The sequence below is a fragment of the Protopterus annectens genome, chromosome 7.part0 (genome assembly GCF_019279795.1).
Source record: "Protopterus annectens isolate FY-2018-M chromosome 7.part0, PAN1.0, whole genome shotgun sequence".
In the NCBI taxonomy this organism is placed as follows: domain Eukaryota; kingdom Metazoa; phylum Chordata; order Ceratodontiformes; family Protopteridae; genus Protopterus; species Protopterus annectens.
In genome coordinates, this window is record NC_056739.1 from 20,655,909 (window position 1) to 20,678,203 (window position 22,295).

Sequence of the window (22,295 nt, forward strand, 5' to 3'; positions counted from 1 at the left end):
AGTAAATGGAACAGGTCTGGAAAGTGAGTTGGGGAAATGTAGGAAGAGTGTAGGATGAGGGGGACATAACACTGTACACAAGTCTTGACATCACAAACAAAAGAATGGCAGTATAAAACTTCCATGACATAACTGCCTACTAAGCTAATGACCACTAAGTCCTGTTAAAGCCTAGCCATGCATCCCAAATCTCTGAAAAGTTCTGGTACCCTCAGTAAGGGTAAGTAGCAGCTTAGGAGATGAAACATTTTCAAGCAGATGACTGGGAGATGAACCACTTACAGGTTGCCTTTGTCTGTTAGAGACATAGGTGCCCATCCAGGGATGGATTTCTTATGACCATCCAGTTGTCCAAACTGCACTTGAAATGGTTATGGAGGAACTCTGCTTCACATGGATGGGGAGCCTGTTCAAGTGAAGGGGTAGTCTCTGGGATACATACCCTTCTCTCTAGCAGGACCTATTTATATCACGGGCAAGGTTTAAGTCTTTAAAATGTGTAATTCGGGTGCTCATTGTTTTGCAGAATTTTATTTATTTATTTAACATTTGTTTACAGGGAAAATTCTGATTTGGAATGAGACAATTTTCAGTGGATGCCTGGGGAGAAACGCTCCAGATGCATGTGTTTGTAATGTGGGAGGAAACTGGAGCACCCGGAGGAAACCCACACAAATGCAGGGGGAACATGCAGACTCCACACAGAAGGAATCCCAGCTGGAAATCGAACCAGATAACCTCTTGCTGTGAGATGATAACGCAAACTGCTGCACCACTGTGCCATCTGCAGAAATGCAGGAGGTCCATCAGAGTGGAGTCTGATGATGCCTTGTATACCAGGCATAACAGATCTCCCTTCAAGAGCCTGTAAGAAACAGAATACAGGGATAGGACTTTGAGTCAGTTTGCACAGGACATGTTATTTATTCCCTCTATTCTTTCAGTAAGCAACCTCTGTGGACATTCCATTTGTTGGATGTGCCTGGTTAGGTACATACCAAAGGGGGCCCTTGTATTCACTGGTAGATCTGATGAATGATGAAGAAAAGTAGAACAGTGACCTACTTGACCTAGATGCTATACCTTTGTTTATAAGGTGCATGGTATGGAATGATTTCGTCACTACCTTAGACAGATGATGGTCAAAGGCTAGATTACTGTCTATGAGTGTCCCTAAGTATCTGACTGCTGAGTCGACTCTTAGAGTTGTGTTGTCAATATGATAATTACCAGGGATGGCTGACTTCCCAAAGGGTACTATTATGCATTTATTCACATTTAGTTTTAGTCCATGGCTCTAACACCAGTTATTTTATTTGCTCAGGGAGCTGAATGGGTCAGTGTAACAGTGGTGTATATCCCACCCAGTGCTAATAGCACCAAGGCTCTAAATAAACTATGCAATCATATCGGTGAGGTGCAGAGCAAAAATCCTGACTTTGTACATGTGGTAATAGAGGACTTTAATAAGGCAGATCTGAAAGAAGTACCCCCACATTACCATCAGTATGTGGACATTCCCATTATGGGTGATAATATCCTGGACAAGGTGTATACAAACCTAAATAAAGCCTTACAGGCAGTGCAACTTTCACAAATGGGAAACTCTGACCATTATGCCATCTTACTATCACCAGCCTACAAACTGGCACTGATTAGAGAGAAACCCACAAAGAAAATAATCATGATCTGGTCAAAGGGAGCCATGGAGGTCTTCCAAGACTGATTTGAAAGAACAAACTGGGATATGTTCAAGGAGGCAGCATAGTAAATCAGCAGTTGAACATAGATGAATACACAGAGGTTGTGATGTCATACATTTCAAACTGCATTGATGACGTAACAAGCACCAAGAGCATCACTATCAGAGCTAACCAGAAACCATGGCTCACTCCCAAGGTATATGAGCTTCTGATCAGTCCCATTTGGGAAAAACCTTGTTCCCATGAATTACCACATCAATGGTAGTCCACTGAACACAGAAGGCATTATGAGAGATCTGGGAACAAAGGTTGACAGTAACCTCTCTTTTGACCACTACATTGCCACTGTGGTCAGAAAGTCCTTCTATGTGGCACATCTCATTACTAAGGGTTTTGAATCCAGGAAGAAAGAGGTAATTGTCTCCCTCTACTCTTCCCTCATTAGACCAGTCATTGAGTACAATGCCCTATTTGGCATGTACCTCACTAAACACCTGCAACAACTGGAGAGGCCACAAAAGTACCTCCCAAAGAGGATCCTAGGCCTTAAACACTTCTCCTATATGAACAGACTAAAAAAAACTCCAACTATTCTCTGTTTCATATCACCTACTTAGAGGCAATCTCTGCTTGACTTACAAAGCAATGTCTGACCCAGCTCTGTTAGAAATGCTACATCTAAAGAAATTCCAATCCCTCTGCACCACACGCTCCAGAGAACTCAACCTCATTACCACAATCAACAGAACATGCTGGAGAGACAGGTTCATAACCCAGAGACTGCCCATGCTGTGGAATAGACTTCCTATACATGTCAAGAAGAGCACCTCACTGACTCTCTTCAAGAGAAATCTTGATGAGTGGATGTGAAATAGAAAATTCATCCCAGGGATCACTCCAGTGGCTTTACTCAACAGAGGCACTGGGAACTAAGGTTGGGTGGCACAATGCCAGGGTAATCCTATGGGCTAGGCTTGTAAAGGCTCCAGGGCCATTAGCCCAGTACACACCTATGAACCTATGAACCTATGAAGGTGAGAAATGCAGCTTACAAGGCTAAGGACAAAGCAGCCCTAAGGGAAACAAGAGGCAATCTGAGAAGAGGTATAAAGGAGGCAAAGAGAGAGTATGACAGAAGGGTGTGGAGCCACTTTGATGACATGAGGGATGCAAGGAGATTATGACAAGGCATACAGGAAATCACTGACTATAAAATCAGGTCAGTATAGTGTGAGGACAGCATTGAATTCCTGGACAGTTTGAATACCTTCTTTGGAAGATTTGAGGAGAGAAACAACAGGCTGGCACTGAAGCTACCCACTGATAAGAAGAATGCTGTGTTCAAACTCAGTACAGAGGAGGTGAGAAGAGAGCTAAGGAAGGTGAACCCCATGAAGGCTGCTGGCCCAGACAACATACTGGGCAAGGTGTTAAAAGGCTGTGCTGATCAACTGTGCACAGTACTCTTGGAGATATTTAACACCTCTCTTGCCATGGCAAAAGTACCCTCATGCTACAAGGAAATAAACATCATTCCATTGCCTAAGCAAACCTCCCCCTCCAGCCTTAACGACTACAGACCAGTTGCTCTGACATCCACTCTTATGAAAAGTTCTGAGTGGCTGATCAAAAAGCATTTGTCATTGGGTCTATGTTCCGATTTTGACTCTCTGCAGTTTCCTTACAGAGCCAACAGATCCATGGCTGATGCCATATCATTAGCACTACACAGCTCTCTTGAACATCTAGAGGGCAATGATAACTATGTGAGGATGCTGTTCATAGATTTCAGCTCAGCATTTAATATAGTGGTACCAATGCAGCTGATAGAAAAATTGGCATATATAGGAGTCAGTAAACATCTCTGTAACTGGATCCTGGAGTTCCTGATTGAGAGGCCACAGAGAGTGAGTTTGGGTAAGAACACATCAAAGTGTATCAAGATTAATACCGAGGTTGCACAGGGATGTGTTCTCAGTCCACTGTTATTCACCATCCTGACCCACGAGTGCTATGCAAAGCACATGTCCAACCATATCATCAAGTTTGCTGATGATACCACAGTCGTGGGGCTTATCACAAAGGAGGATGAAAGAACACACAGAGAGGAGGTGGCATCTCTGATCAGTTGGTGTGAGGGGAATAACCTTGACCAGAATGTAAGCAAGACCAAAGAGGTTATCATCGACTTCAGGAAAAAGAAAACAAGCCATTCAGTGCTCATGATCAATGGTGAGAGTGTAGAGAGGGTTAAGTGTACAAACTTTCTAGGCATACACATATCAGAGGATCTCTCATGTTCAAAAAACACCAGCCAGCTGGTCAAGAAAGCAAATCAGGGCATCCATTTTTTGAGAAGGCTGAAGAAAGCCAAGCTCCCACCTCATATCCTTTCCACCTTCTGTAGCGGTGCTATTGAGAGTATTCTCACCAGCAAATTGACAGTGCAGTTTGGAAGTTGTAGAGTTACAGAAAGGAAGGCACTAGGGAGAGTGGTGAGGGTTGCAGAGAAGGTAACAGGTACCAGGCTTCCACTGATACAACAACTTTACTCTGCAAGAAGCATCCGAAGGGCTACCAAAATAATACAAGACACCACACATCTAGCACATGGACTGTTTAAGCATCTGGCATTAGGTAAAAGATATGGCAGCATGTGCTGCAGTACTACCAGATTCAACGACAGTTTCTACCTGGCAGTGGTCAGATGTCTGAAGTCAGGCATAAGTCCCAGAGAACTGGACATTAACTCAGTTCTTTCTTTTTTCACAAATACCTATACTCTGTTGTATAATATATACCACACAAATTCCAACTAAGTGCAATACTTGTTATATTATCCCTATCAAGTGCAGTATTAGACAGACAACTTAGGCAATGTGCAATCTGTAATGTGTCTTTTATTTAAATGGGGCAGTTATTACTACTTAGGGGATGATGTACTTTTTTGTATTCAAGTATTGGAATTTTTCTGCTCTTTTATATGGGTACTGGGAGTAGGATTGTGTATGTTAGCTGTGTTTATTCTTTTACTTGTATGTGTTGTTTTACTTTCTGTTTGTAATCTCAAGGAGTTGATGCATAAAATTTTGTTTAGGCCACAGGCATGTAGTCCTACAGGACAATAATGTTTACTTTGAATCTTTGAATTTATTTGTCTGTGTTAGCCCTTCTTAGAGAACATTAGTGCCAGTGGGGGATTCTATGAAAGCTCCTAATATGCAATCATCTGCAAATTTGCTCAGGTAGAGGCCCTTGACATTGGCCTTGACTTCAGCAAAGTAGATGCCAAAAAGGAGTGGTCCAAGGACCAATCCCCGAGGGACTCCACTGGTGACTGGCCTCTTATAGAAGCAGACTCTACAATTCTAACTTCCTGAGTCCTGTCTATCCACCAGGTGACATAAGCGTTTATACCTAACCTCTATAGTTTGTCAAAAATGACCAAGGGGTATTGTGTCAGATGCCTTGGTCAGGTCAAGGCAGCCAGTGTCTATTGTTTTGCCATCATCCAGTACTCTGGTGACCTTCTCAAAGAAGTCCAATAGACTGAGTAAGCAAGACTTGCCCTTGATGAAATCAAACTGGGTTGGGTCCAGTGTCTAAAGGTTTCCTATGTCATTATTTATCATTTCCATGATAATTCTTTCCATATTTTTTTTTCATATGAAATTAGTGAGACTTATAGATCTGCAGTTTCCAGGGTCTGTAGGTGATTCGCCTTTGTACAGAAGGATGATTGTTGCTGTTCTCCATTCATAAGACATGAAGCTTGTTTGGAGGCTATGGGCTAGTGATTCTAGATGGCCTGATAGGTCATGTTTCATGCTATTTAGAAGGCAGTCTGGGATATTGTTGGGGCCCATTCATGCAGTTTTCTTAGGCTTATAGTGAGCATTGAGGATGTTTTCTTTAGTGATAGTAGGGGGAGTTGTATTTGATGGCATTTCCCGAGGGGAGGCTAGGGGGAGAGAGGGGTATACTTAGAGCTGAATGTGTCTGCCAGTAGGTTTACTATATGCTCTGGCTCAGTATAGCTGACTCTATTAACAATGAGCTCTGCACACAACTGTGTATTACCTTTGAGGTTGCAGACATAGCTAAACAATGCCTGGTGGTTGTCTTTGGTCTGGGAGGCAAAACGTACCTCAGATTTGCCTTTGACAGACTTTATTTGTCCTTTGTGATGTTTGTTTATTTTTGATGAGGGTGTTTTTATCTGGTTGGGTGTTACACCTCCTAATTTTTGTCATGATTTTCTTCCTTTTGTTTTACAGCCAACCTACTGATGTGATTCCACTAGGGTGGCTTGTTTTTTTTTTGAGTTGGATCTTTACTTATTCTTTGTGGGTAGAGCTTCCTCTAAGCATCTATTAACATGCTTGTATAGGGTTTCTGTGAATAGTTCCACATAGGAAGCGGAGGTCTCATGGTTTAGGTGGGGTTTGCAATTTTGCCAGGTTATCATTTAGTAATAGGAAGTTATCCTTAGAGTAGTTCCTGAACATTCCAGGGTTAGCTGGGCTTCTGGGTTTTATTTTTACCTCAAAGGAGACTATTCTTCGGTCTGACCTCACCAGAAAGGACTAATATGTGCAGTGCTAACCAATTATACTGAGGACCAGATGTTTATGCCCCTGGTTGGCATTTTGACAATCTCGTCCATGCAGTTTTTGTTTACAAAATCCAAGAATCTCTGTGGCTGCACAGTTGGTGTTGGATGGTGAGTATTTCCAGTAAGCTTAAATATGTGTTATGATTTTCCTGGGTGATAGAGGGGGACCTATAGCTTGCAAGGAAGTGATATGGGATTTTGCCTATGATGGTTTGAACATGGAGAAGTTCAAGTGCATCATCCTATTTGACCAGATTTGAGGTGTATTTATTTTTTATGTTAATCGAGACACCTCTACCTTTAGTCCCTGGATGTGCAGTAGGTGGTCTGTGGAAGGCATTATAGCCTTGCACTACTAGGGTGCTCTCCATGACTTTAAACCATGTCTCAAAGACGACACAGACATCAGCATTCTCTAGGGTGAGGAGAGCTCTTAGGGAGTGAAATTTCATGTTTAGACTCCTAGCACTGGGCAGTGACCCCTTTAGATTTTCTTGGTTTTCATTTGCTGTGTTAGAAGTATTTTCAGTTTGGTATTGCCTAAAAAAGGCACTGGGGAGAGGAAAATGTTTTAGCTGATATTTGAAAGCATAGAGGGGAAAAGTGCAGACCATCCCTTGCAAAGCAGCATGGCCTGTTGACCCTCTTCTTCCATGCTGTAAAATATTGCACCCCCTTAGAATGGGGTCCCTATTAGTTCATAGAAAATTAAGTTTAGTGAACTGCATTTTCTGTGCACTTACATCAAATATGCCATTTGTTGAACTGTTCATACTGAGCTCATGATACAGTGAAAATCTGAAAATTTGCCCTTTCCCCACTGTAGTGCGATCTTGGAGTTGGTATTTATAATTAGCGGGGGAGGTGAGGGGCTGTGCCCCCCACAAGAGCGAAATTTGATGAACAGCATTTCTGATGAAATGCCATTCATTGAAGTGATGAGTTTTTGCTGATTTAATATAAAGCCTTAGAATGACACCAGAAACTAAGCCAATTATTAAAGTCTATCATGTTTTGTTTGTATTGTAGCATCATCCTTGGAGAAGGTAGAATTCTGCTCAAAGCTAGACTCATGCCAGCCTGGGACACATATTCCAAGAGCTCTATGATATCTCTCTTCATATAGTATAGGGAGGTATGTCTCAGGCCACTTATACCCACATGGACTATGACTGAGTTATACTGGTACTTGTCTGCGACTTTCTTCTTACTTTGACTGGTGAGAGGGACATTGGTGTGTGTCACAATGGAGTCTCCAATGACCAGTATGCTGGACTGTGTGGTGGCTTGCCTTATGGGCTTAGAAGTAGAAGCTAGATGAGATGTAGCTGCATGTGTTGATGTGGGTGTTGTTTTGAAACAGTGCACTTGGGGATACTGAGAGCATTTGTTATATGTGAATTGTCTAGGAAGTCTTTTGGGTTTAGTAAGGTTACATTTAAGTGCCTCAGCATATGTGGGTCTATGTGACTGCTTCATGCTGCTTGCAATGGGTGCAGCATGTGTACTACTGACAACCTGATTGACATTAGGAGTGTTTTCATGTGAGAGCTTTACTTCCAATGACATTGTGTAAATGCATCTCTCACATACCTTATCAGTTTGTTTAAGAATTATCTGTTTGTCAATAAATATGAGGCAATTTCTACTTTGCCTCAAGATTCACATAGCCACCAAGCGGGTAACAGTGATAGTGGGAACATTTATATCCATGGCAACACACCCTTTTTTATTGATTAGACAGTTGCAGTGAGAATATAGATTAAAATCAGGAGTAACTAGCCTACATATATTTAAGTCTTCTCTTAAAGAATTTCTAACTAACTCATGGCTATATCCATGCACCTCACCTGAATGATATATATTATCAAATACTTTACATTCTTACTAACCTAACCTCTCATCATACTATCTATATATACCTTTCAACATCTGCCCTCTCCAGCATCTTAGGCTGGGCCTGTATCTTTTTATTTTTATTTCCTAGCATAATAGACTATACTTCTAATATTTTTGTATATACCAATTGTCATATTTAATTGCCATTTTTTAGTTCCTTTTATTTTTCAATCACTGGTATCTCCTCATGTTTTATTGTATATTATGTATTACATTATCAAGCTGTATGTATATATGTTTTTTTAATTACATTTGTACTTGTGTTTTATTTGATGTTATTTAATACACTGGAGCTTTTCTCCCAGGCCTCATCTTAAAACTGGGTCTTTATAACCCAGTCAGACTTTCCAAGTAAACAAATGTCAGTAAATAAATATAAATAAAATCTAGTTTGCAACTCTGGGGGCAGTGCTTGTCACTGTACAATCTAGTTTCCCTGTGTGCAGCTAGGTACTAGTGAAATTTCAAGAGTGCTTTTACAGAACAAATGTCAACTCAATGTGCCTGCGTCTATACTGAGCATTGTCAGATACTTGAGAGGGAACTACTATAGGAGGTCCTGATGATTTATTGACAAAGTATTTAGGGTGATATTCTAAAGTTAGGATAGTCTTATAGTCTTTAACTAACCAAGCACTACTTACTGAAAAGAAAGATTTAGCTTTGTCAAGAATAATGAGTAGTGGGGATTCACCTAATTGGTTACTAGTTGGCTACTACTAGGGCTGGTCTCACCGCAGCTATATGCTGCTGGGATACAATACCCATTTGCTTCTTCTCTCATCAAAAGCAAAACAGTATTACTAATCCCAAGATGAGAAGCAGGCCAGAGGCTCTTTTATGATTCACAGTGTTGTCCCAGATGATGCAGGAGTCTGTAGGTCCATTGTAGCCTTTTTCTGGTAGATGCTTTGAATAACAACCAGACCAGTCAGGAAGGTCCCACACAGACCCTCACTGTCCAGTCAGAGGCAGTCAGGAATCAATGTCCTCTGCTCCTTCTCTCACCAATAGAAAACAGAATGCAATTAAAACACAGTGCAATGAAAATACTCCACAATATACAAAACAGAAGAAAGCAATAAAGTAATACAAATTGCAAGAAGGCAATATAAAGAAAAAACAACTTTTCTGTCACAGCAGTCTGTGACATAGTCTGAGTGAACTTTTTCACTGAAGCCTTGAAATGTTTTATTTTTGCTTTATAAATACAAGGTCCTCCTTCAGTTCACAGATAATTAACCTTAAGTGATCTGTTCTTATTTCTGTGTGACTCAAAAGATGCACAGCTCTTGTTTCTTTCCTAGTTTAAATATGCAGTAGAAAACAGAATATAATTAAAATACATTATAATGAAAATGCACAATACGCAAAATAGAAGAAGCAATACAAGTTACAAGAAGGCAATATAAAGAAAATTATACAATGACCCCCCCCATTAATATTCCAAAACGTGCACGCTGATTGGCCAGCGTGCCCATTGTAAATCCCACAATATACCAACGGAAAAAGGTCCGGTCGCCCGAACTTTTTTCCATTGGTATAAGGTGTCCAAACCTTTTTTTTAATTAAAAAAAAAAAAAAAAAAACAGAGCAATGGAAACTTTCTTTTCTCTGTATGCGTGGGAACGCAAGTCCCATACACATGCGCAGTACATCAACACAAGGAAGCAGTATACCACCACCAGCAGAAGAACAATAATGTGCCATTATACAAAGACATTATTTAAGAAAAGGAAATTTTTTTTCTTAAATAATGTCATTGTATAATAGCAATAACTGACTCTGTGGTTGTGGTATATTGAAGATTTACCCATGGTTGGCTTTATTTAATCACTCGGGCTTCACCCTCATGATTAAATCACACCAACCATGGGTAAATCTTCAATATACCACACCACGTTGTCGGTAATTGCTTAAATAAACTAACCTTTCCCTCACAGCAGTCTATGACAGAATCCGAGTGAGCTTTTCCAGTAAATATGGAGCTATGGTCTTTAAATCTTATTTAGTGATTATGCTTAGAGGTCACTAGATGTATGTTGCAAACAGTGAATTAAAGCAACAGCCAACAATCACAAAAAAATGAGGAAAGCAGCTAAGGGCGACACATCAATAGGAAATAAATAGTCAAATTCAGAGTAAAGCAAAAACAAAAAATAATATTTTGAATTGCTGAGTTATAACAGTTTGCCTAAAACAGTACTGTAGTATCCAACCATAGCAAAGAAAACAAAGTGGGAAAGCTGACTAAAGGTCCACAAAGTACAAGAAAATCTTTTGGAAAACAAACCAATGTAGACCACCACTGTCCAACGATAAAACACTGATTTAATGTAATGAAACAAACACCAACAAGCAGTTTTGATACAGATAAGCACTTTCGAGCACTGCCCTTCTTCAGATAAAAGAAAGCAGTCTTAATCCCATTTAAATACCTAGTTTAAAATCATTTCAACCAATCAAAATTTGTATTGCACCCTCCTATCTTTGAGGGCGGGTTTCATGGGAACAAATTAATTTAGTCCTGGTGCCCTATGGGCTAAAAGCTCAATTATCCACCTTGCTTCTTCTCTCTCAGTGGCATCTACTAAGCTACCCCTTCTTATGTTAGGAAAAACATTTGTAATAGCTCTAAATTTAAACTGATGGTCATTATTAACTTCTATATGTTTATAAAGTGTATTGTGCATGTTTCTAGTTCTTATGCATGAAAGATGTTGCAAAATTCTAACTTTAAACATGTTATTTGTTTTTCCCACGTAAAACGCTATACATTGCTGACACTCAGCTAAATAAATTATATTCTTTGTTCTACAATTGACTTTAGCTTTAAAATAAAATAATTTCCCTGTTACTGGATGCTTAAAAACAGTCTCTTTATTAATGTAGTGACATGCCTTACATGACCCACATGTTTTAGTACCTACTTGACAAATAAAACTTTTCTTTTGATTATTCTTTTCTTGTGTTAAAATATCTTTCAAATTTTTATAGCTTCTGAACCCAAATCTAGGTTCTAGCCCTACTATTTCTTTTATTTTATCATCAGATGAAAATATATGCCAATTTTTCTTAATAATACCACATACTCCATGTATATTACTACTGTACGTGAATGTCATTCTAATGGGTGCAAATCTTTGACCATGTTGCTCTTCTAATGGATTTATCTTAGATGTAAGTAAAGATTTTCTATGAGTATTACCTTGACATAATTCACTTACTATTAACCTCTCATTATGGCCTCTATTTTTAAAGATTTGTTCCATTTTCATCAGTTCTTCTTCAAAGTCACTATCTTTAGTACATAACCTTGAGGCTCTGCTTACCTGACCCCTTATTATATTCTTATATGTATGTCTGGGATGCATACTATCATAAGTAAGTAAATTATTTTTCCAACATTCTTTCCGGAACAAGGAAGTAACAAAACCAGATCTTTCTTTTTTAATTCTTACATCCAGAAAATCTATAACTTCATCTGAACATGTAAGAGAAAATCTAAAAAAAGTAGTGGTATGTTCCAAATATTCTATGAAAAGTAGGAATTCTCTCTTTTCCCCTTCCCATAAAATAAAAACATCATCCACAAAACGTCTATAAAGAAATAGATGTTTTATCCATCTGTTCTGGCCCCCTAGGACAAAACGCCTCTCCTAAAATGACAGAACTAAATTTGCATATGTATTAGCACAGGGGGTGCCCATGGCTACTCCCTGTGTTTGTCTATACATATCATTATTGCATATAAATACATTATTTGATAAAACCAAATTTAAACATTTTCTTATTGTAAGTAAGTTCCTGTCATCTGATTCACCCATTTCTTTACATAATTCACAAACAGCATTCATATCATATTCATTTTCTATCACTGTAAATAAATTAACAACGTCTAGAGTAACCATTAATACTTGTTTATCACATATATCTACTTCTGTTATAGCTTTCAAAAATTGTTGTGTATCTTTCAAAATTTCTGTTATTCTAGCTGTATATGGTTTTAAAGCATACTCTAACCAAATAGATAAATTTTCAGTTACCCATTTTCTACCTGAGACTATAGGTCTCAGTGGGGGATCTTTATAATTTTTGTGTAACTTAGGTAATGCCTTGAAAATAGGTGTTACTGGATGTTCTGTTCATAGAAATTCACTAAGATCTTTGTCTATAATGCTGTTTTCTAACATACTGTTATGAACACCTGTTATAATATTGTTAAGTTCTAGTGAAAAAATTTTCAAGTAGGTATTGCCTTCTATTATTAAATTATTTAGTTTAAAATGATAGTCATCCTTATTTAACACAACGACCGCTCCACCTTTGTCTGCCTGTTTTATTATAATACTATCATTATTCTGTAAATTAATTAATTCTTGTTTTTGTGTATTTGTTAAATTAAAATACCTATGATTTCTACCTTCTTCCAGATATTTGTATAAATCTACTTCACATATTTTGAGAAACATTTGCATGGTAGAATTAAATGGTGGTATAAATGTACTTGGTTGTCTCAACATGTGTTGTCTATTTTGTTTATTAAATAAACTTTGTAACATTACTTTTCGACCATAAAAAATCATATCCATAACTATTTCATTAAAAGAACCTTCTCTACTTGGTACGAACGACATACCTTTGTTTTAAACAAATAATTCATCATCATTAAGAACATAGTTAGATAAATTGTAAACAATATTATCACCAGTCAATTTGATGTCCTTCTTTTTTTCGCCCTTCTGCCTTCGCTGCTGGCTCTCTTCCATTCTCCTTTTTTCTTCATTAGAGCTGGCAGTTGGGCTAAAAACGCTCACCTTGCTGCGCTGCTTCATTTGTCTTAGGCCTTGCACCCAAATCCTTAGATTGGGTAGCGACTGCATTTGGAACGACAGTTACTAAAGAAACATTTGTCACTTCTTCTGAATCAGAGCGTTGTATAGTTCTCTCTCCTAAAGGTTCTGTAGTTAAATTAGAACTCGCTAGATCTAAATAACTGTTCATTACTGTTATTCAGATGAGAAGTCTCTTGCACTCTTCGAGCGCAACTCAGCATGGTTCTGCCTCGCATCACTTCCGCATATGACGTATTAGTCTCAGTTAAAGAGACATTGGAACGGATTTCTCCTCTTTCCTCTCTTGGCCATATGAAGATGTTACCGGTCATGAAATCTTTGTAGTCGCGTTGTAACTTTTTTATTTTGGTTTGTTGTAACCTCTGGTCAGTCATTGAAAAAGTACAATATAGCTCATCTAATTTTTTAGTGTATCTTTCTCCTTTAAATTCAGTCTCTAATTTCATTTGTAAAACACCCACTTCTGCTGTGAGTTTCTCTTCCTCTGGTGCAAAAAATTCCAGGAGTAATTTCATATATGAAAAGCCTGTATTTATGTTGATAAGCTGCCATTTGGCTAATAACTCTGGATAATGTTCACCTTGTGAGGGCATACAAAACACCCTCATTCCTCTCGGTACTATGCCAAATTTTAAGCAAGCTTCAAAATGATTTCTTTGCCATTGTACATCTTCATATGGCCGAGAGAGGAAAGAGGAGAAATACGTATTATAATAAAACAGGCAGACAAAGGTGGAGCGGTCGTTGTGTTAAATAAGGATGACTATCATTTTTAACTAAATAATTTATTAATAGAAGGCAATACCTACTTGAAATTTTTTTCACTAGAACTTAACAATATTATAATAGGAGTTCATAACAGTATTAAAAGTATGTTAGAAAACAACATTATAGACAAAGATCTTAGTGAATTTCTATTAATAGAAAATCCAGTAACACCTATTTTCATTACCTAAGTTACACAAAAATTATAAAGAACCCCCACTGAGACCTATAGTCTCAGGTAGAAAATGGGTAACTGAAAATTTATCTATTTGGTTAGAGTATACTTTAAAACCATATACAGCTAGAATAACAGAAATTTTGAAAGATACACAACAATTTTTGAAAGCTATAACAGATGTAGATATATGTGATAAACAAGTATTAATGGTTACTCTAGACGTTGTTAATTTATTTACAGTGATAGAAAATGAATATGGTATGAATGCTGTTTGTGAATTATGTAAAGAAATGGGTGAATCAGATGACAGGAAATTACTTACAATAAGAAAATGTTTAAATTTGGTTTTATCAAATAATGTATTTATATGCAATAATGATATGTATAGACAAACACAGGTAGTAGCCATGGGCACCCCCTGTGCTAATACATATGCAAATTTGGTTCTGTCATTTTGGGAGAGGCGTTTTGTCCTAGGGGGCCAGAACAGATGGATAAAACATCTATTTCTTTATAGACGTTTTGTGGATGATGTTTTTATTTTATGGGAAGGGGAAAAGAGAGAACTCCTACTTTTCACAGAATATTTGGAACATACCGCTACTTTTTTTAGATTTTCTCTTACGTGTTCAGATGAAGTTATAGATTTTCTGGATGTAAGAATTAAAAAAGAAAGATCTGGCTCTGTTACTTCCTTGTTCCGGAAAGAATGTTGGAAAAATAATTTACTTACTTATGATAGTATGCATCCCAGACATACATGTAAGAATATAATAAGGGGTCAGGTAAGCAGAGCCTCAAGGTTATGTACTAAAGATAGTGACTTTGAAGAAGAATTGATGAAAATGGAACAAATCTTTAAAAATAGAGGCTATAATGAGAGGTTAATAGTAAGTGAATTATGTCAAGGTAATACTCATAGAAAATCTGTACCTACATCTAAGATAAATCGATCAGAAGAGCAACATGGTCAAAGATTTGCACCCATTAGAATGACATTCACGTACAGTAGTAATATACATGGAGTATGTGATATTATTAAGAAAAATTGGCATATACTTTCATCTGATGATAAAATAAAATAAATAGTAGGGATAGAAAATAGATTTGGGTTCAGAAGAAATAAAAATTTGAAAGATATTTTAACACAAGAAAAGAATAATCAAAAGAAAAGTTTTATTTGTCAAGTAGGTACTAAAACATGTGGGTCATGTAAGGCATGTCATTACATTAATAAAGAGACTGTTTTTAAGCATCCAGTAACAGGGAAATTATTTTATTTTAAAGCTAAAGCCAATTGTAGAACAACAAATATAATTTATTTAGCTGAGTGTTAGCAATGTATAGCGTTTTATGTGGGAAAAACAAATAACATGTTTAAAGTTAGAATTTTGCAACATCTTTCATGCATAAGAACTAGAAACATGCACAATGCACTTTATAAACATATAGAAGTTAATAATGACCATCAGTGTAAATTTAGAGCTATTACAAATGTTTTTCCTAACATAAGAAGGGGTAGCTTAGTAGATGCCACTGAGAGAGAAGAAGCAAGGTGAATAATTGAGCTTTTAGTCCATAGGGCACCAGGACTAAATGAATTTGTTCCCATGAAACCCGCCCTCAAAGATAGGAGGGTGCAATACAAATTTTGATTGGTTGAAATGATTTTAAACTAGGTATTTAAATGTGATTAAGACTGTTTTATTTTATCTGAAGAAGGGCAGAGCCCGAAAGCGCTTATCTGTATCAAAACTGCTTGTTGGTGTTTGTTTCATTACATTAAATCAGTGTTTTATCGTTGGACAGTGGTGGTCTACATTGGTTTGTTTCGCAATAGTATCCAACCTTATGAGCATAAGTTGTTGTGTCTTTCGGCTTTTCCCGGTTAAGGGTCGCCACAGTGGAACTCCGGTCTGCTAATGATTGGCAGTAGATTTTTACATGCCGAGTTGCCAGCCCTGACGCACAACCCTCAATAAAGGTATGCCCATTCACACGTCTCCACACAGAAGACGATCTAGCTGAGAATCGAACAGGACAACATCTTACTGTGAGGCAACTATGTTACCGCAGCAACACCACCGCAGTACATATATAAAATGAAAAATTTAATTGTTTATTAATTGTGCAAGTATTAAAATCCGTAAGCACTGCTTGCCTCCATCTTGACAGAACATTTGTAAAATATTTAAATTTAACTCCAGAAAAGGAATATACATAGCAGGATGTGCTTGAGCAGGCTTAGTTAAGTATACTTGTGGGAAAAAGAAACTGACATATTTAAAATGCTGGGCAGTAGTGAGTTAGTTTAATACTTTCACAAGCTGGAATAGTAAATGACCTTATTTTAGAAAAGAGAACAACATATGCTTTTAACAGCAACCATCCTTCAACACATCAAAGCTGATGGTCTAAAAGACTAGAACTGGGAAGAGACAAATTAGAAACTTCAGTGATAATGATTTAGTATGTCATCACTTTTGCATTTGCCTTTCATTGGAAGCTTTGAATGTGGAGGCCAGTAGAAACACAAAGCAGAGACATCCAGTTCAGTGAGCCCATGTTTATAATTTCAAGAATGTCACTGTGGGATCAGTAAGCAAAAAAGCCAAGTATTACAAATACAGAAATGGGTTTTGTCATGGAGTATATGTTTTGCTGGAAACAAAAATAGCATGAAGCTATAGTATTTGGCATTGTTTAACAGCAGTGATACATATGCACTTTTTGCATACTTTGAAGTATTTTAGTGTACATATTTCATTTTGTTGACAGACTAGATTTCATTGAGCCAAAGGCCATATAGAAGGGAAATGATAACGTGAACATGAGAGCAGTACAGTAGGTATTCTGTGCAGGACAGAGAATTGAGTGAAGTAAATAACACAATAGCAGGTATAGCTGCACAGAGTAAGCAAAACTCACTGTGGTACAGAATGAGTATACACACACACACACACACACACACACACACACACGAGGATAAGTAAAACCAAGCAGTTAGGAAAATAATTACCACTATTATCCTAACAAATCATCTCATGGGTAATGAGGGCAGATATTAATTACTAGTAATCGATATTATATACAAGATGTCTAAAACATTAGTGAAATGTTCCCCTTTACACACACACACACACACACTCACACACACACACACACACACACACACACACACACAAACACAAGTTATAAAGTTATAAATAATACAGCAATACAGCAGTGGCCCACTGCAGAGGTCCTCAGAACTGACATTATTGTCAGTGCTAGCTGACCTGACAGAAAGTGGGCAGAGAACACAGCCATTGCAGTGTCACATTTGTAAAGACATCTAGAGTCACTTTGTGGTAACCCTTGTGCATGCATACTCTCCATGATGTAACTTTTTCATGATGTCCTGTAATAACAGCAGTGAATATTAGGGTCAGTTTGTGCCACAGTTTGGAAATGGCAGTATAAATGGCAGTATCACAAATAGATCTATTACGTTTCCATAGGCAAGGATAGGGTGAGCTGAAGATATGAGATCCTTACAGGATTATATCTTCTGACAGCAACAAAGCCAGTTAGGTACCTGCAGTGTTTGTGATATAGGAGCTCATGAGTAATGCAAAGCAGAGGTGACTGTCAACTGGGATTAGTATAAGGTATTCAGTGTCTTGCAGTGAAAAGTTGTACCTTGGAGGTTTGCAACAAACCTAACAATGCTGTGGTAACATAACAACGTATAAGGTCTATATCACAATGTCGAACTTACAAAAGTTTGATCACTGTAATATCGAACCCTAAAGTCCGAAACCCAACAAAACCAAAAACACAGAACAGCGACTTTTTTCCCAGGTAAAAAAATCACTGTACCATGACAAAAAAAAAAAATAACCTTAAACTTAAACTAAAGTGGGGGCTTCGCTCCCCACACCCCCAACGTGGGGGGTTGTGCCCCCTCACCCTCACTACTTATATATACCAACTCCGACATCGCACCACAGTGGAGGAAACAGCAAAGCCCCAAAAACGACCAACCAATTTTTTTCCCTGGGAATAAAGATCAGCTTATGGTTTTATTAGTCTTTGCTGAAAGTAGTATATTTTAATTTCTTATCTGATCTGACATTTATATTAACATCCACTGAACTCTTTAAAATCTGCAGTCTTTGATGAGTGTGTCAGCCTAAAATAAGTATATTAACCTGTACTTGTTTATATAGAGGAATTCCCAAAAATGTATAAGACCTTAACATTAGGGAGTCCTAGATGTCGTTGTTCTATGTGAGATCAACAGGTCATGTGCAACTTTAGGATTCTTTCCGTACCACAAACAGGTAATCAGTACGTCACTTTAATTAGTACAGTAATCAAAATGGGAATGTCTTGTCTCAGAAATCTAGACCAAACATTTCATTCATACCCTCTTGATTTTGCCTATATGGGACAGAGAAAACAACCCACCCCCACACACACACACACAGAACTGCCTCAGTCAAGGATACCACCTGTCTCCATATCTCTCAACCTGTTAATGCACAAACAAATCCAAAGTGTCAAGAAATATAGACAAATCCAAAAATAGGAGAGAGGGGACAAAGGCCCCAAAACAGAGACAATTTTTATTTATTGCTCTTATAAACTTGGAAAATTGCTAGAATAATAGGCTTTACATTATAATTTATTTTCTAAAGGATATGAAGTATGAAACTGAAATGTCTGTCATTATTTTGTGACTTCAAACCTCACTGATTTACCAGAAAACCACAAATTTTAAGAGGAACAGACCAAAAAATGTGAGGAAAAAATCTGGACATTCTGTAAAAATTTAAACAGTTGAAAGGTATGCCTGTCCAACTTTTTGCAGGACAGTCCTGATTTGAGATACCGAGTCCTGGGGAAAAAAATGAAAAATGAAAAAATATTCTGATATTTTAGGGGAAAAAAATTTTTACTTTTCTTAAAATACTGCAAAAAGTGCAAAACCTTATATTGGAAGGTATAATGCAATACAAAACAACAGAAGCAACTAATAATCTAAAAAGGAGATTTTGTTTTGGAAAGAAATGTAGAATAATCTTCTGCATTGTTCAGGATATGGTTTATCCTACAAAATGTCATGCTTCAGTCAAATATTCCCACTTTGGCTATCTGAAAAGGTAGCAACTTAAGTGTCAATTATTTTTATAACATATGGTACTTTGAGTCTAGTACCAAGTCCAGGCTGACATCCATGTAAACATGAAAGCAATGAACTGGGATGTTTGAAAAGCTATAGACAAAATGCTCTAAAAGAAGCCCTGTGTAGTAGCACTGATTTTTAACACCTTTATTGAATTATCACTTGTGACATAGGCAAAGTTACATTTATATAAAAGTAATCACACTATATTAACAAGTTCACATTAATAAATATTATACATCGCATATAATCTTCTATACAATATAGTCAAACCAACATTACATAAAGTGTTCCATTCTTGCCTTCTCTTAAACCTCATTCCTCCTCCAAAAGATTTTTCTGCATTTATTGTTCCCACAATTTCCATTTTCTCTGTGTAATTTACTCGTACCCTTTTCTAAAGATACCACTTCCTTTTCTTTTATCTGTGTTACAATATTCACTACTTCAGACATGGCTGGTTTAGAATTTGATTTCCATTTTCTAGTAATTGCTTTTTTGGCAGTCACCATTAAACTTAACAAGGTCTTACTATGTCTGGGCAATTCAGATCTGTAGCCCAGCTCTAAAAGTCATTTCCTTAGTTATACTCATTTGCTTGCCCAGTATTCCTGTCAGGGTACTCTGCAAGGAATCTTTAAAGTCTGCAAACTGATTACACTCTGAAAACATATCCTTCCAAGTATCTCTTTCTTCCCCATTACACTTCTAACATTTGACATTTACCTGAGGAAAATTCTTTGGAGTTTGCTTGTGATATGCAAGGACCTATGCAAATACTTCCAAGCAAAGATCTTAAATCCTCTAGACTTTGTTGCATATTTGGGTGCTCCGCCCATTGTTTCTTTGTGAATTACTTATCTAATCTGTCTTCCCAATCTTTTCTGACCTTCATTGATTGATTCCTAAAGATATCATGCAATATTTTATATATCCTACTAATTATCAATTTTTAAAAGTAGCTTCTGTTCTAGATTCAACTAAAAACTCAATAAGTGCAGGTCTTTCACTTAGGATCCCCCTATCCTTTTCTCTTTGTTTATATTCTCATATCAGTCCTTGACAGCAAATGCAATCTGTAGCCTGCATTCCAAATTAATTCAGGCCCTTCACATCATATTCCCGTTCCCTCTCTAATAATTTTCTCCCAATACCTTGGTTCCTTTGCCAGTTTTCTTCAGTAAATTCCAGCCCCATCTTGCCTATTCTCTATATCCCTAATTTCAGTCATCCCTACCCCATGTCGGTTTAGTTCTTAGAATACTTTCTGTTACTTTATTAATATAATATTTTGTATGGTTATTGCTATTCTCCGTAAGGATCTGCATCCAAAATCCCACTCTTTCTTTGTTTCTTGAATTTTCCCCCTGTTTCATTATCATCCCTTTCCACTTTGAATCATAGCTTTCTGCTTGTCCTATGTGTATGATCCTTAACTGTGTAGCTCTAAAATATCCCTTCATATCAGGTAATCCTAAACCACCTTGTTCTATTGGAAGGATAAATTTATCCCACTTGCCTCTCAACTCACTGATAAAATCCTTCAACTCTTTATCAATTACTGTTCACAACTCTTCTCCAATTGTTCATAAAAATATGCCTGACTTGCATGTAAAACTATAGGGATTGAAACATTTTCACTGCATGTATCTTGCTATCCATATCCATAAACAAGAATTTCCAGTTTCTCAGTTTTTACATTATCTTTTGTTTAGTATCTTCCCATATATCCTTAGCTGCCATAACAGAATACTTTTAATCTATATCCCTAAGTACTTCATTTTATCATGTCCTCATAAATATGGTTATTTCTGTACCAATTTGTGTGTGGGTACATAGTATGCAGCTATTGCCTTTGTTTTATCTTCATTAATTTTGTATTCCAAAAAGACTTGAAACTGCTGCAGAAAGTTCCACAACACCAAAACGTCCTTTTTCTGGTTTTATGAGGTATAAAATAATATCATATGTAAATAAAGCCAACTTTTCCTGATTACCATACCAAATAATTTTTAAATTTCTGAGTCCCTTAATCTCTTTCTAATGGTTCTAAATATAATGCAAACAACAAAGAGGAAATAGGACACCCTTGTCTGGTTCCTTTGCTCAGACAGAATTTATCAGAGAGAAACTCTCCCTCCAGCCCATAATTTTTGCCTCTGATACCTCATATATCCTCCTAATCAACCTTATAATTTTATCATGGAATGCAAATGCTTCCATTGTCCTACTTATAAAATCCCAGTTTACTCTTGAATGCTTTCTTTGCATCAAGACCAATCAACAACAGTGATATTTTCTTGCACTCTGCTTCCCTCTGCATTATCATTGTTTTAATAATGTTGTCAAATGTTTGCCTCCCCTCCAAAAAGCCACATTGAATCATATCTATCAATTTTGGCATCACATTTGCCATTCTTTTAGCCATTATAGACAAACACTTTCATGGTTTAGCAATTGGCCTATATGAAGCTGAATTTGAAGGGTCTTTACCATCTTTACATATAGCAGCCACCACAGTTTTTTTTCCAGGAATTCAGTGCTTCTCTTCCTTTTAAAATACTATAAAACAAAACCATCTTTATCACTTCCTTCCATTCTAGCTTTCAACGTCCACAGGAATACCATCTATTCCTGGAGACTTTTCTGTATATTGGTTATACATCACCATTTTTATCTTATCTCTTCCTATCCTAACTGCTAGGAATTGAACCTCATCTTCCTCTAACCTTGGCATATTTAATTCTTCCATAAACATTTCCATTTGTACATTTTCTTGATTTTCAGTTTTTTCTGCTTTATACAAATGTTTATAAAATTTCCAAAATATTTCTAATAAGTCTACAGGATCTCTGGTTATTTTCCTTGTTATAGGCTCCTTAAGCTTGGCAACAACCCCTTCTAATTGTTTGCTGTCTGAGCCATTATTTTAAAGCCTTTGTGCTCTTGAGTTATTATTTCAAAACAGTTGCTTAACTGCAGTCTTTCTAAACTCATGGATATTATCAGTGTAGTTCCTTTTTTATCTTTAGCGCTCTGCTGTTGTACCTCATTTTATTCTGTGAGATTCCTCCTATTCTGCAGTATTTTATCCTTTGTTGGGCCCTCT